The sequence below is a fragment of the Mesoplodon mirus genome (assembly GCF_964341445.2).
Source record: "Mesoplodon mirus genome assembly, chromosome: 1".
Taxonomy (NCBI): domain Eukaryota; kingdom Metazoa; phylum Chordata; class Mammalia; order Artiodactyla; family Ziphiidae; genus Mesoplodon; species Mesoplodon mirus.
The window spans coordinates 119389532-119404962 of record NC_138976.1 but is presented as its reverse complement, the minus strand read 5'-3'; positions in this window follow the sequence as shown (position 1 = coordinate 119404962).

Here is a 15431-nt window from a genome sequence, read left to right as displayed (position 1 = left end):
CAGTTTAATCATTGAGAAGAGTGAAATTATGCTGTTTTGAAAACTATGGCAGGTCAGATTTTCTGCCTAATTATATAAGAAGATTTCTCTAAAAAATACACATTATTTCAAAGCCTTATTGGCTGTGAAATAAGTTAAGGGTATTTCAAATGGCTTGTCTGCAAAGAAAGGTGAGATGTAGTGGATCACAGAAAGTCGAGGGGAAAATAGGTCAGTATATACATTGCTATATGCTGAACTAAGCCTTAGGCCGGCAACAGTGGAGAGGACCTGACCCTTAGAAACGTACAAGTAAGCTGGAATCTTCAAAAGTTCAAATCTTTATAAGTAAAAAGATTTATTAAAATGAATAACCAAGTGTTTTAATTGACATCAGAAGATGAAAACAATAAACCCTGAGAACATAGAAAAAAGTTAAATAAAGATATGAGCAGAACTTAATACAACAGAAAACGTATAAAATTCAGGTGATTTAGTAAGTCCAAAGAATCTTCTTTGAAAAGATTTAAAAGACACACTTTGATTAAGGAAAACCAAAACATAAGTAAAGAATATACAGAAAGAGTCAGGACAATGTTAGAGCAGAGAATATATGAAATGCCAGTAAATTTGAACATTTCTGTCAAGTGGACCATTTCCTAGCTCCTAAAGTTTACCAAAACTGACACAAGAGGAAATCATTTAAGGTCATCATGTCTGCCCTTGGCATTCTCGGAACGCCCTGGCCTCAGAATGCAGCCTCTGTAGTCCATGGTAACCTGCGGAGAGGGGGCGGGGCTGAGGGAGGTTGGAACACTGCCCTCACTGAGGGAGTGGGTGTGGCCATCTCTGCTGTGACTGAACAAAGGGCAGGGGAGCAGGGGGCCCAGGGCAGGGCCCTCAGATCCCGGCAGGCCCAGTGGAGTGTCACAAGCATTTAGGCCCAGGCCAAAGGGCACTTTCTTTGTCTGCACAGCTGCCCAAACTCTCACCTTTCCACTCAGGCCGCCCTCTTACTTGAAGTGTGTGTGGAACCTGTCCGCGCAGTACACCTCGCTGCACAGCTAACCATAGGTCAGGGCATTGTGGCCTCCTGCCAGGTGACTGAGGCTCACAGGCAGATGGGTCCCTGGGAGACACGCGGAGAGGCTCCTGCCTGGGCCACAGGCCGCCCACTGCCCCTGCCCCAGATCGGGGGCCGCAAAGCAGCCCTGTCTGAATCCCCTGCCTCTAGAGGGAGTATTGGACCAACAGTTGTAGAAAACGGGGTACTTGCGGGCCACTCATTGGAGGGACACAAATAAATCTTTGCCGACTTTCTGCTGAAACTTACGAGCATTCACAACTAAGCCTCTTACAAGGTCAGCTATTTAGCTAAACATGAGCTCATGATCTAAATTTACACAATAATGAAGAAAGCAGCTACAAGGGGAGACAATCAGCCAAAACAATCAATACCAGAATTAGATTCCCAAGGCCATCAATCAGATGTAGGAATAATCGGGTGCAAGGCAGAAAATATACATAAAACTGGAACTGAAACAAGGCACGAGGATGTATTCAAAGACTGGTAGGATCTCTAAAACATTTTTAAAGGACATGTCATTGATAAAGGTAAATACACAAAGGTTGTGTAATACAACAGATTAATCATTGAGAAGAGTGAAATTATGCTGTTTTGAAAACTATGGCAGGTCAGATTTTCTGCCTAATTATATAAGAAGATTTCTCTAAAAAATAAACATTATTTCAAAGCCTTATTGGCTGTGAAATAAGTTAAGGGTATTTCAAATGGCTTGTCTGCAAAGAAAGGTGAGATGTAGTGGATCACAGAAAGTCGAGGGGAAAATAGGTCAGTATATACATTGCTATATGCTGAACTAAGCCTTAGGCCGGCAACAGTGGAGAGGACCTGACCCTTAGAAACGTACAAGTAAGCTGGAATCTTCAAAAGTTCAAATCTTTATAAGTAAAAAGATTTATTAAAATGAATAACCAAGTGTTTTAATTGACATCAGAAGATGAAAACAATAAACCCTGAGAACATAGAAAAAAGTTAAATAAAGATATGAGCAGAACTTAATACAACAGAAAACGTATAAAATTCAGGTGATTTAGTAAGTCCAAAGAATCTTCTTTGAAAAGATTTAAAAGACACACTTTGATTAAGGAAAACCAAAACATAAGTAAAGAATATACAGAAAGAGTCAGGACAATGTTAGAGCAGAGAATATATGAAATGCCAGTAAATTTGAACATTTCTGTCAAGTGGACCATTTCCTAGCTCCTAAAGTTTACCAAAACTGACACAAGAGGAAATCATTTAAGGTCATCATGTCTGCCCTTGGCATTCTCGGAACGCCCTGGCCTCAGAATGCAGCCTCTGTAGTCCATGGTAACCTGCGGAGAGGGGGCGGGGCTGAGGGAGGTTGGAACACTGCCCTCACTGAGGGAGTGGGTGTGGCCATCTCTGCTGTGACTGAACAAAGGGCAGGGGAGCAGGGGGCCCAGGGCAGGGCCCTCAGAGCCCGGCAGGCCCAGTGGAGTGTCACAAGCATTTAGGCCCAGGCCAAAGGGCGCTTTCTTTGTCTGCACAGCTGCCCAAACTCTCACCTTTCCACTCAGGCCGCCCTCTTACTTGAAGTGTGTGTGGAACCTGTCCGCGCAGTACACCTCGCTGCACAGCTAACCATAGGTCAGGGCATTGTGGCCTCCTGCCAGGTGACTGAGGCTCACAGGCAGATGGGTCCCTGGGAGACACGCGGAGAGGCTCCTGCCTGGGCCACAGGCCGCCCACTGCCCCTGCCCCAGATCGGGGGCTGCAAAGCAGCCCGGTCTGAGTCCCCTGCCTCTAGAGGGAGTATTGGACCAACACTTGTAGAAAACGGGGTACTTGTGGGCCACTCATTGGAGGGACACAAAGAAATCTTTGCCGACTTTCTGCTGAAACTTACGAGCGTTCACACCTAAGCCTCTTACAAGGTCAGCTGTTTAGCTAAACATGAGCTCATGATCTAAATTTACACAATAATGAAGAAAGCAGCTACAAGGGGAGACAATCAGCCAAAACAATCAATACCAGTATTAGATTCCCAAGGCCATCCATCAGATGTAGGAATAATCGGGTGCAAGGCAGAAAATATACATCAAACTGGAACTGAAACAAGGCACAAGGATGTTTTCAAAGACCGGTAGGATCTCTAAAACATTTTTAAAGGACATGTCATTGATAAAGCTAAATACACAAGGGTTGTGTAATACAACAGTTTAATCATTGAGAAGTGTGAAATTATGCTGTTTTGAAAACTATGGCAGGTCAGATTTACTGCCTAATTATATAAGAAGATTTCTCTAAAAAATACACATTATTTCAAAGCCTTACTGGCTGTGAAATAAGTTAAGGGTATTTCAAATGGCTTGTCTGCAAAGAAAGCTGAGATGTAGGGGATCACAGAAAGCCTAGGGGAAAATAGGTCAATATATACATTGCTATATGGTGAACTAAGCCTTAGGCCAGCAACAATGGAGAGGACCTGACCCTTAGAAACGTACAAGTAAGCTGGAATCTTCAAAAGTTCAAATCTTTATAAGTAAAAAGATTTATTAAAATGAATAACCAAGTGTTTTAATTGACATCAGAAGATGAAAACAATAAACCCTTAGAACATAGAAAAAAGTTAAATAAAGATATGAGCAGAATTTAATACAACAGAAAACGTATAAAATCCAAGTGATTTAGTAAGTCCAAAGAATCTTCTTTGAAAAGATTTAAAAGACACACTTTGATTAAGGAAAACCAAAACATAAGTAAAGAATATACAGAAAGAGTCAGGACAAGGTTAGAGCAGAGAATATATGAAATGCCAGTAAATTTGAACATTTCTGTCAATTGGACCATTTCCTAGCTCCTAAAGTTTACCAAAACTGACACAAGAGGAAATCATTTAAGGTCATCATGTCTGCCCTTGGCATTCTCGGAAAGCCCTTGCCTCAGAATGCAGCGTCTGTAGTCCATGGTAACCTGCGGAGAGGGGGCGGGGCTGAGGGAGGTTGGAACACTGCCCTCACTGAGGGAGTGGGTGTGGCCATCTCTGCTGTGACTGAACAAAGGGCAGGGGAGCAGGGGGCCCAGGGCAGGGCCCTCAGAGCCCGGCAGGCCCAGTGGAGTGTCACAAGCATTTAGGCCCAGGCCAAAGGGCGCTTTCTTTGTCTGCACAACTGCCCAAACTCTCACCTTTCCACTCAGGCCGCCCTCTTACATGAAGTGTGTGTGGAACCTGTTGGCGCAGTACACCTCGCGGCACAGCTAAGCATAGGTCTGGGCATCGTAGCTTTCTGGCAGGTGACCGAGGCTCGCAGGCAGATGTGTCCCTGGGACACACGCGGAGAGGCTCCTGCCCGGGCCACAGGCCCCCCACTGCCCCTGCCCCAGATCGGGGGCCGCAAAGCAGCCCTGTCTGAGTCCCCTGCCTCTAGAGGGAGTATTGGACCAACACTTGTAGAAAACGGGGTCCTTGTGGGCCACTCATTGGAGGGACACAAATAAATCTTTGCCGATTTTCTGCTGAAACTTACGAGCGTTCACACCTAAGCCTCTTACAAGGTCAGCTGTTTAGCTACACATGAGCTCATGATCTAAATTTACACAATAATGAAGAAAGCAGCTACAAGGGGAGACAATCAGCCAAAACCATCAATACCAGTATTAGATTCCCAAGGCCATCCATCAGATGTAGGAATAATCGGGTGCAAGGCAGAAAATATACATCAAACTGGAACTGAATCAAGGCACAAGGATGTTTTCAAAGACTGGTAGGATCTCTAAAACATTTTTAAAGGACATGTCATTGATAAAGCTAAATACACAAGGGTTGTGTAATACAACAGTTTAATCATTGAGAAGTGTGAAATTATGCTGTTTTGAAAACTATGGCAGGTCAGATTTACTGCCTAATTATATAAGAAGATTTCTCTAAAAAATACACATTATTTCAAAGCCTTACTGGTTGTAAAATAAGTTAAGGGTATTTCAAATGGCTTGTCTGCAAAGAAAGCTGAGATGTAGGGGATCACAGAAAGTCTAGGGGAAAATAGGTCAATATATACATTGCTATATGGTGAACTAAGCCTTAGGCCGGCAACAATGGAGAGGACCTGACCCTTAGAAACGTACAAGTAAGCTGGAATCTTCAAAAGTTCAAATCTTTATAAGTAAAAAGATTTATTAAAATGAATAACCAAGTGTTTTAATTGACATCAGAAGATGAAAACAATAAACCCTGAGAACATAGAAAAAAGTTAAATAAAGATATGAGCTGAATTTAATACAACAGAAAACGTATAAAATCCAGGTGATTTAGTAAGTCCAAAGAATCTTCTTTGAAAAGATTTAAAAGACACACTTTGATTAAGGAAAACCAAAACATAAGTAAAGAATATACAGAAAGAGTCAGGACAATGTTAGAGCAGAGAATATATGAAATGCCAGTAAATTTGAACATTTCTGTCAATTGGACCATTTCCTAGCTCCTAAAGTTTACCAAAACTGACACAAGAGGAAATCATTTAAGGTCATCATGTCTGCCCTTGGCATTCTCGGAACGCCCTGGCCTCAGAATGCAGCCTCTGTCGTCCATGGGAACCTGCGGAGAGGGGGCGGGGCTGAGGGAGTTTGGAACACTGCCCTCACTGAGGGAGTGGGTGTGGCCATCTCTGCTGTGACTGAACAAAGGGCAGGGGAGCAGGGGGCCCAGGGCAGGGCCCTCAGAGCCCGGCAGGCCCAGTGGAGTGTCACAAGCATTTAGGCCCAGGCCAAAGGGCGCTTTCTTTGTCTGCACAGCTGCCCAAACTCTCACCTTTCCACTCAGGCCGCCCTCTTACTTGAAGTGTGTGTGGAACCTGTCTGCGCAGTACACCTCGCTGCACAGCTAAGCATAGGTCTGGGCATCATAGCTTCCTGCCAGGTGACCGAGGCTCGCAGGCAGGTGGGTCCCTGGGACACACGCGGAGAGGCTCCTGCCCGGGCCACAGGCCGCCCACTTCCCCTGCCCCAGATCGGGGAGCGCAAAGCTGCCCTGTCTGAGTCCCCTGCCTCTAGAGGGAGTATTGGACCAACACTTGTAGAAAACGGGGTCCTTGCGGGCCACTCATTGGAGGGACACAAAGAAATCTTTGCCGACTTTCTGCTGAAAGTTACGAGCGTTCACACCTAAGCCTCTTACAAGGTCAGCTGTTTAGCTAAACATGAGCTCATGATCTAAATTTACACAATAATGAAGAAAGCAGCTACAAGGGGAGACAGTCAGCCAAAACAATCAATACCAGAATTAGATTCCCAAGGCCATCCATCAGATGTAGGAATAATCAGGTGCAAGGCAGAAAATATACATAAAACTGGAACTGAAACAAGGCACAAGGATGTTTTCAAAGACTGGTAGGATCTCTAAAACATTTTTAAAGGACATGCCATTGATAAAGCTAAATACACAAAGGTTGTGTAATACAACAGTTTACTCATTGAGAAATGTGAAATTATGCTGTTTTGAAAACTATGGCAGGTCAGATTTTCTGCCTAATTATATAAGAAGATGTCTCTAAAAAATACACATTATTTCAAAGCCTTATTGGCTGTGAAATAAGTTAAGTGTATTTCAAATGGCTTGTCTGCAAAGAAAGGTGAGATGTAGGGGATCACAGAAAGTCTAGGGGAAAATAGGTCAATATATACATTGCTATATGGTGAACTAAGCATTAGGCCGGCAACAATGGAGAGGACCTGACCCTTAGAAACATACAAGTAAGCTGGAATCTTCAAAAGTTCAAATCTTTATAAGTAAAAAGATTTATTAAAATGAATAACCAAGTGTTTTAATTGACATCAGAAGATGAAAACAATAAACCCTGAGAACATAGAAAAAAGTTAAATAAAGATATGAGCAGAATTTAATACAACAGAAAACGTATAAAATCCAGGTGATTTAGTAAGGCCAAAGAATCTTCTTTGAAAAGATTTAAAAGACACACTTTGATTAAGGAAAACCAAAACATAAGTAAAGAATATACAGAAAGAGTCAGGACAATGTTAGAGCAGAGAATATATGAAATGCCAGTAAATTTGAACATTTCTGTCAAGTGGACCATTTCCTAGCTCCTAAAGTTTACCAAAACTGACACAAGAGGAAATCATTTAAGGTCATCATGTCTGCCCTTGGCATTCTCGGAACGCCCTGGCCTCAGAATGCAGCCTCTGTAGTCCATGGTAACCTGCGGAGAGGGGGCGGGGCTGAGGGAGGTTGGAACACTGCCCTCACTGAGGGAGTGGGTGTGGCCATCTCTGCTGAGACTGAACAAAGGGCAGGGGAGCAGGGGGCCCAGGGCAGGGCCCTCAGAGCCCGGCAGGCCCAGTGGAGTGTCACAAGCATTTAGGCCCAGGCCAAAGGGCACTTTCTTTGTCTGCACAGCTGCCCAAACCCTCACTTTTCCACTCAGGCCGCCCTCTTACTTGAAGTGTGTGTGGAACCTGTCCACGCAGTACACCTCGCTGCACTGCTAAGCATAGGTCTGGGCGTTGTAGCTTCCTTCCAGGTGACCGAGGCTCGCAGGCAGATGGGTCCCTGGGACACACGCGGAGAGGCTCCTGCCCGGGCCACAGGCCGCCCACTGCCCCTGCCCCAGATCGGGGGCTGCAAAGCAGCCCTGTCTGAGTCCCCTACCTCTACAGGGATTATTGGACCAACACTTGTAGAAAACGGGGTTCTTGCGGGCCACTCATTGGAGGGACACAAATAAATCTTTGCCGACTTTCTGCTGAAACTTACGAGCATTCACAACTAAGCCTCTTACAAGGTCAGCTATTTAGCTAAACATGAGCTCATGATCTAAATTTACACAATAATGAAGAAAGCAGCTACAAGGGGAGACAATCAGCCAAAGCAATCAATACCAGAATTAGATTCCCAAGGCCATCCATCAGATGTAGGAATAATCGGGTGCAAGGCAGAAAATATACATAAAACTGGAACTGAAACAAGGCACGAGGATGTATTCAAAGACTGGTAGGATCTCTAAAACATTTTTAAAGGACATGTCATTGATAAAGGTAAATACACAAAGGTTGTGTAATACAACAGATTAATCATTGAGAAGAGTGAAATTATGCTGTTTTGAAAACTATGGCAGGTCAGATTTTCTGCCTAATTATATAAGAAGATTTCTCTAAAAAATAAACATTATTTCAAAGCCTTATTGCCTGTGAAATAAGTTAAGGGTATTTCAAATGGCTTGTCTGCAAAGAAAGGTGAGATGTAGTGGATCACAGAAAGTCGAGGGGAAAATAGGTCAGTATATACATTGCTATATGGTGAACTAAGCCTTAGGCCGGCAACAGTGGAGAGGACCTGACCCTTAGAAACGTACAAGTAAGCTGGAATCTTCAAAAGTTCAAATCTTTATAAGTAAAAAGATTTATTAAAATGAATAACCAAGAGTTTTAATTGACATCAGAAGATGAAAACAATAAACCCTGAGAACATAGAAAAAAGTTAAATAAAGATATGAGCAGAAGTTAATACAACAGAAAACGTATAAAATTCAGATGATTTAGTAAGTCCAAAGAATCTTCTTTGAAAAGATTGAAAAGACACACTTTGATTAAGGAAAACAAAAACATAAGTAAAGAATATACAGAAAGAGTCAGGACAATGTTAGCACAGAGAATATATGAAATGCCAGTAAATTTGAACATTTCTGGAAAGTGGACCTTTTCCTAGCTCCTAAAGTTTACCAAAACTGACACAAGAGGAAATCATTTAAGGTCATCATGTCTGCCCTTGGCATTCTCGGAACGCCCTGGCCTCAGAATGCAGCCTCTGTCGTCCGTGGTAACCTGCGGAGAGGGGGCGGGGCTGAGGGAGGTTGGAACACTGCCCTCACTGAGGAGTGGGTGTGGCCATCTCTGCTGTGACTGAACAAAGGTCAGGGGAGCAGGGGGCCCAGGGCAGGGCCCTCAGAGCCCGGCAGGCCCAGTGGAGTGTCACAAGCATTTAGGCCCAGGCCAAAGGGCGCTTTCTTTGTCTGCACAGCTGCCCAAACTCTCACCTTTCCACTCAGGCCGCCCTCTAACTTGAAGTGTGTGTGGAACCTGTCTGCGCAGTACACCTCGCTGCACAGCTAAGCATAGGTCTGGGCATCATAGCTTCCTTCCAGGTGACCGAGGCTCGCAGGCAGATGGGTCCCTGGGACACACGCGGAGAGGCTCCTGCCCGGGCCACAGGCCGCCCACTTCCCCTGCCCCAGATCGGGGGCCGCAAAGCAGCCCTGTCTGAGTACCCTGCCTCTAGAGGGAGTATTGGACCAACACTTGTAGAAAACGGGGTCCTTGCGGGCCACTCATTGTAGGGACACAAAGAAATCTTTGCCGACTTTCTGCTGAAACTTACGAGCGTTCACACCTAAGCCTCTTACAAGGTCAGCTGTTTAGCTAAACATGAGCTCATGATCTAAATTTACACAATAATGAAGAAAGCAGCTACAAGGGGAGACAGTCAGCCAAAACAATCAATACCAGAATTAGATTCCCAAGGCCATCCATCAGATGTAGGAATAATCAGGTGCAAGGCAGAAAATATACATAAAACTGGAACTGAAACAAGGCACAAGGATGTTTTCAAAGACTGGTAGGATCTCTAAAACATTTTTAAAGGACATGCCATTGATAAAGCTAAATACACAAAGGTTGTGTAATACAACAGTTTACTCATTGAGAAATGTGAAATTATGCTGTTTTGAAAACTATGGCAGGTCAGATTTTCTGCCTAATTATATAAGAAGATGTCTCTAAAAAATACACATTATTTCAAAGCCTTATTGGCTGTGAAATAAGTTAAGTGTATTTCAAATGGCTTGTCTGCAAAGAAAGGTGAGATGTAGGGGATCACAGAAAGTCTAGGGGAAAATAGGTCAATATATACATTGCTATATGGTGAACTAAGCATTAGGCCGGCAACAATGGAGAGGACCTGACCCTTAGAAACATACAAGTAAGCTGGAATCTTCAAAAGTTCAAATCTTTATAAGTAAAAAGATTTATTAAAATGAATAACCAAGTGTTTTAATTGACATCAGAAGATGAAAACAATAAACCCTGAGAACATAGAAAAAAGTTAAATAAAGATATGAGCAGAATTTAATACAACAGAAAACGTATAAAATCCAGGTGATTTAGTAAGGCCAAAGAATCTTCTTTGAAAAGATTTAAAAGACACACTTTGATTAAGGAAAACCAAAACATAAGTAAAGAATATACAGAAAGAGTCAGGACAATGTTAGAGCAGAGAATATATGAAATGCCAGTAAATTTGAACATTTCTGTCAAGTGGACCATTTCCTAGCTCCTAAAGATTACCAAAACTGACACAAGAGGAAATCATTTAAGGTCATCATGTCTGCCCTTGGCATTCTCGGAACGCCCTGGCCTCAGAATGCAGCCTCTGTAGTCCATGGTAACCTGCGGAGAGGGGGCGGGGCTGAGGGAGGTTGGAACACTGCCCTCACTGAGGGAGTGGGTGTGGCCATCTCTGCTGTGACTGAACAAAGGGCAGGGGAGCAGGGGGCCCAGGGCAGGGCCCTCAGAGCCCGGCAGGCCCAGTGGAGTGTCACAAGCATTTAGGCCCAGGCCAAAGGGCACTTTCTTTGTCTGCACAGCTGCCCAAACCCTCACCTTTCCACTCAGGCCGCCCTCTTACTTGAAGTGTGTGTGGAACCTGTCCACGCAGTACACCTCGCTGCACTGCTAAGCATAGGTCTGGGCGTTGTAGCTTCCTTCCAGGTGACCGAGGCTCGCAGGCAGATGGGTCCCTGGGACACACGCGGAGAGGCTCCTGCCCGGGCCACAGGCCGCCCACTGCCCCTGCCCCAGATCGGGGGCTGCAAAGCAGCCCTGTCTGAGTCCCCTACCTCTACAGGGATTATTGGACCAACACTTGTAGAAAACGGGGTTCTTGCGGGCCACTCATTGGAGGGACACAAATAAATCTTTGCCGACTTTCTGCTGAAACTTACGAGCATTCACAACTAAGCCTCTTACAAGGTCAGCTATTTAGCTAAACATGAGCTCATGATCTAAATTTACACAATAATGAAGAAAGCAGCTACAAGGGGAGACAATCAGCCAAAGCAATCAATACCAGAATTAGATTCCCAAGGCCATCCATCAGATGTAGGAATAATCGGGTGCAAGGCAGAAAATATACATAAAACTGGAACTGAAACAAGGCACGAGGATGTATTCAAAGACTGGTAGGATCTCTAAAACATTTTTAAAGGACATGTCATTGATAAAGGTAAATACACAAAGGTTGTGTAATACAACAGATTAATCATTGAGAAGAGTGAAATTATGCTGTTTTGAAAACTATGGCAGGTAAGATTTTCTGCCTAATTATATAAGAAGATTTCTCTAAAAAATAAACATTATTTCAAAGCCTTATTGCCTGTGAAATAAGTTAAGGGTATTTCAAATGGCTTGTCTGCAAAGAAAGGTGAGATGTAGTGGATCACAGAAAGTCGAGGGGAAAATAGGTCAGTATATACATTGCTATATGGTGAACTAAGCCTTAGGCCGGCAACAGTGGAGAGGACCTGACCCTTAGAAACGTACAAGTAAGCTGGAATCTTCAAAAGTTCAAATCTTTATAAGTAAAAAGATTTATTAAAATGAATAACCAAGAGTTTTAATTGACATCAGAAGATGAAAACAATAAACCCTGAGAACATAGAAAAAAGTTAAATAAAGATATGAGCAGAAGTTAATACAACAGAAAACGTATAAAATTCAGATGATTTAGTAAGTCCAAAGAATCTTCTTTGAAAAGATTGAAAAGACACACTTTGATTAAGGAAAACAAAAACATAAGTAAAGAATATACAGAAAGAGTCAGGACAATGTTAGCACAGAGAATATATGAAATGCCAGTAAATTTGAACATTTCTGGAAAGTGGACCTTTTCCTAGCTCCTAAAGTTTACCAAAACTGACACAAGAGGAAATCATTTAAGGTCATCATGTCTGCCCTTGGCATTCTCGGAACGCCCTGGCCTCAGAATGCAGCCTCTGTCGTCCGTGGTAACCTGCGGAGAGGGGGCGGGGCTGAGGGAGGTTGGAACACTGCCCTCACTGAGGAGTGGGTGTGGCCATCTCTGCTGTGACTGAACAAAGGTCAGGGGAGCAGGGGGCCCAGGGCAGGGCCCTCAGATCCCGGCAGGCCCAGTGGAGTGTCACAAGCATTTAGGCCCAGGCCAAAGGGCGCTTTCTTTGTCTGCACAGCTGCCCAAACTCTCACCTTTCCACTCAGGCCGCCCTCTTACTTGAAGTGTGTGTGGAACCTGTCCGCGCAGTACACCTCGCTGCACAGCTAACCATAGGTCAGGGCATTGTGGCCTCCTGCCAGGTGACTGAGGCTCACAGGCAGATGGGTCCCTGGGAGACACGCGGAGAGGCTCCTGCCTGGGCCACAGGCCGCCCACTGCCCCTGCCCCAGATCGGGGGCCGCAAAGCAGCCCTGTCTGAATCCCCTGCCTCTAGAGGGAGTATTGGACCAACAGTTGTAGAAAACGGGGTACTTTCGGGCCACTCATTGGAGGGACACAAAGAAATCTTTGCCGACTTTCTGCTGAAACTTACGAGCGTTCACACCTAAGCCTCTTACAAGGTCAGCTGTTTAGCTAAACATGAGCTCATGATCTAAATTTACACAATAATGAAGAAAGCAGCTACAAGGGGAGACAATCAGACAAAACCATCAATACCAGTATTAGATTCCCAAGGCCATCCATCAGATGTAGGAATAATCGGGTGCAAGGCAGAAAATATACATCAAACTGGAACTGAAACAAGGCACAAGGATGTTTTCAAAGACCGGTAGGATCTCTAAAACATTTTTAAAGGACATGTCATTGATAAAGCTAAATACACAAGGGTTGTGTAATACAACAGTTTAATCATTGAGAAGTGTGAAATTATGCTGTTTTGAAAACTATGGCAGGTCAGATTTACTGCCTAATTATATAAGAAGATTTCTCTAAAAAATACACATTATTTCAAAGCCTTACTGGCTGTGAAATAAGTTAAGGGTATTTCAAATGGCTTGTCTGCAAAGAAAGCTGAGATGTAGGGGATCACAGAAAGCCTAGGGGAAAATAGGTCAATATATACATTGCTATATGGTGAACTAAGCCTTAGGCCAGCAACAATGGAGAGGACCTGACCCTTAGAAACGTACAAGTAAGCTGGAATCTTCAAAAGTTCAAATCTTTATAAGTAAAAAGATTTATTAAAATGAATAACCAAGTGTTTTAATTGACATCAGAAGATGAAAACAATAAACCCTTAGAACATAGAAAAAAGTTAAATAAAGATATGAGCAGAATTTAATACAACAGAAAACGTATAAAATCCAAGTGATTTAGTAAGTCCAAAGAATCTTCTTTGAAAAGATTTAAAAGACACACTTTGATTAAGGAAAACCAAAACATAAGTAAAGAATATACAGAAAGAGTCAGGACAAGGTTAGAGCAGAGAATATATGAAATGCCAGTAAATTTGAACATTTCTGTCAATTGGACCATTTCCTACCTCCTAAAGTTTACCAAAACTGACACAAGAGGAAATCATTTAAGGTCATCATGTCTGCCCTTGGCATTCTCGGAAAGCCCTTGCCTCAGAATGCAGCGTCTGTAGTCCATGGTAACCTGCGGAGAGGGGGCGGGGCTGAGGGAGGTTGGAACACTGCCCTCACTGAGGGAGTGGGTGTGGCCATCTCTGCTGTGACTGAACAAAGGGCAGGGGAGCAGGGGGCCCAGGGCAGGGCCCTCAGAGCCCGGCAGGCCCAGTGGAGTGTCACAAGCATTTAGGCCCAGGCCAAAGGGCGCTTTCTTTGTCTGCACAACTGCCCAAACTCTCACCTTTCCACTCAGGCCGCCCTCTTACATGAAGTGTGTGTGGAACCTGTCGGCGCAGTACACCTCGCGGCACAGCTAAGCATAGGTCTGGGCATCGTAGCTTTCTGGCAGGTGACCGAGGCTCGCAGGCAGATGTGTCCCTGGGACACACGCGGAGAGGCTCCTGCCCGGGCCACAGGCCCCCCACTGCCCCTGCCCCAGATCGGGGGCCGCAAAGCAGCCCTGTCTGAGTCCCCTGCCTCTAGAGGGAGTATTGGACCAACACTTGTAGAAAACGGGGTCCTTGTGGGCCACTCATTGGAGGGACACAAATAAATCTTTGCCGATTTTCTGCTGAAACTTACGAGCGTTCACACCTAAGCCTCTTACAAGGTCAGCTGTTTAGCTACACATGAGCTCATGATCTAAATTTACACAATAATGAAGAAAGCAGCTACAAGGGGAGACAATCAGCCAAAACCATCAATACCAGTATTAGATTCCCAAGGCCATCCATCAGATGTAGGAATAATCGGGTGCAAGGCAGAAAATATACATCAAACTGGAACTGAATCAAGGCACAAGGATGTTTTCAAAGACTGGTAGGATCTCTAAAACATTTTTAAAGGACATGTCATTGATAAAGCTAAATACACAAGGGTTGTGTAATACAAGAGTTTAATCATTGAGAAGTGTGAAATTATGCTGTTTTGAAAACTATGGCAGGTCAGATTTACTGCCTAATTATATAAGAAGATTTCTCTAAAAAATACACATTATTTCAAAGCCTTACTGGTTGTAAAATAAGTTAAGGGTATTTCAAATGGCTTGTCTGCAAAGAAAGCTGAGATGTAGGGGATCACAGAAAGTCTAGGGGAAAATAGGTCAATATATACATTGCTATATGGTGAACTAAGCCTTAGGCCGGCAACAATGGAGAGGACCTGACCCTTAGAAACGTACAAGTAAGCTGGAATCTTCAAAAGTTCAAATCTTTATAAGTAAAAAGATTTATTAAAATGAATAACCAAGTGTTTTAATTGACATCAGAAGATGAAAACAATAAACCCTGAGAACATAGAAAAAAGTTAAATAAAGATATGAGCTGAATTTAATACAACAGAAAACGTATAAAATCCAGGTGATTTAGTAAGTCCAAAGAATCTTCTTTGAAAAGATTTAAAAGACACACTTTGATTAAGGAAAACCAAAACATAAGTAAAGAATATACAGAAAGAGTCAGGACAATGTTAGAGCAGAGAATATATGAAATGCCAGTAAATTTGAACATTTCTGTCAATTGGACCATTTCCTAGCTCCTAAAGTTTACCAAAACTGACACAAGAGGAAATCATTTAAGGTCATCATGTCTGCCCTTGGCATTCTCGGAACGCCCTGGCCTCAGAATGCAGCCTCTGTCGTCCATGGGAACCTGCGGAGAGGGGGCGGGGCTGAGGGAGTTTGGAACACTGCCCTCACTGAGGGAGTGGGTGTGGCCATCTCTGCTGTGACTGAACA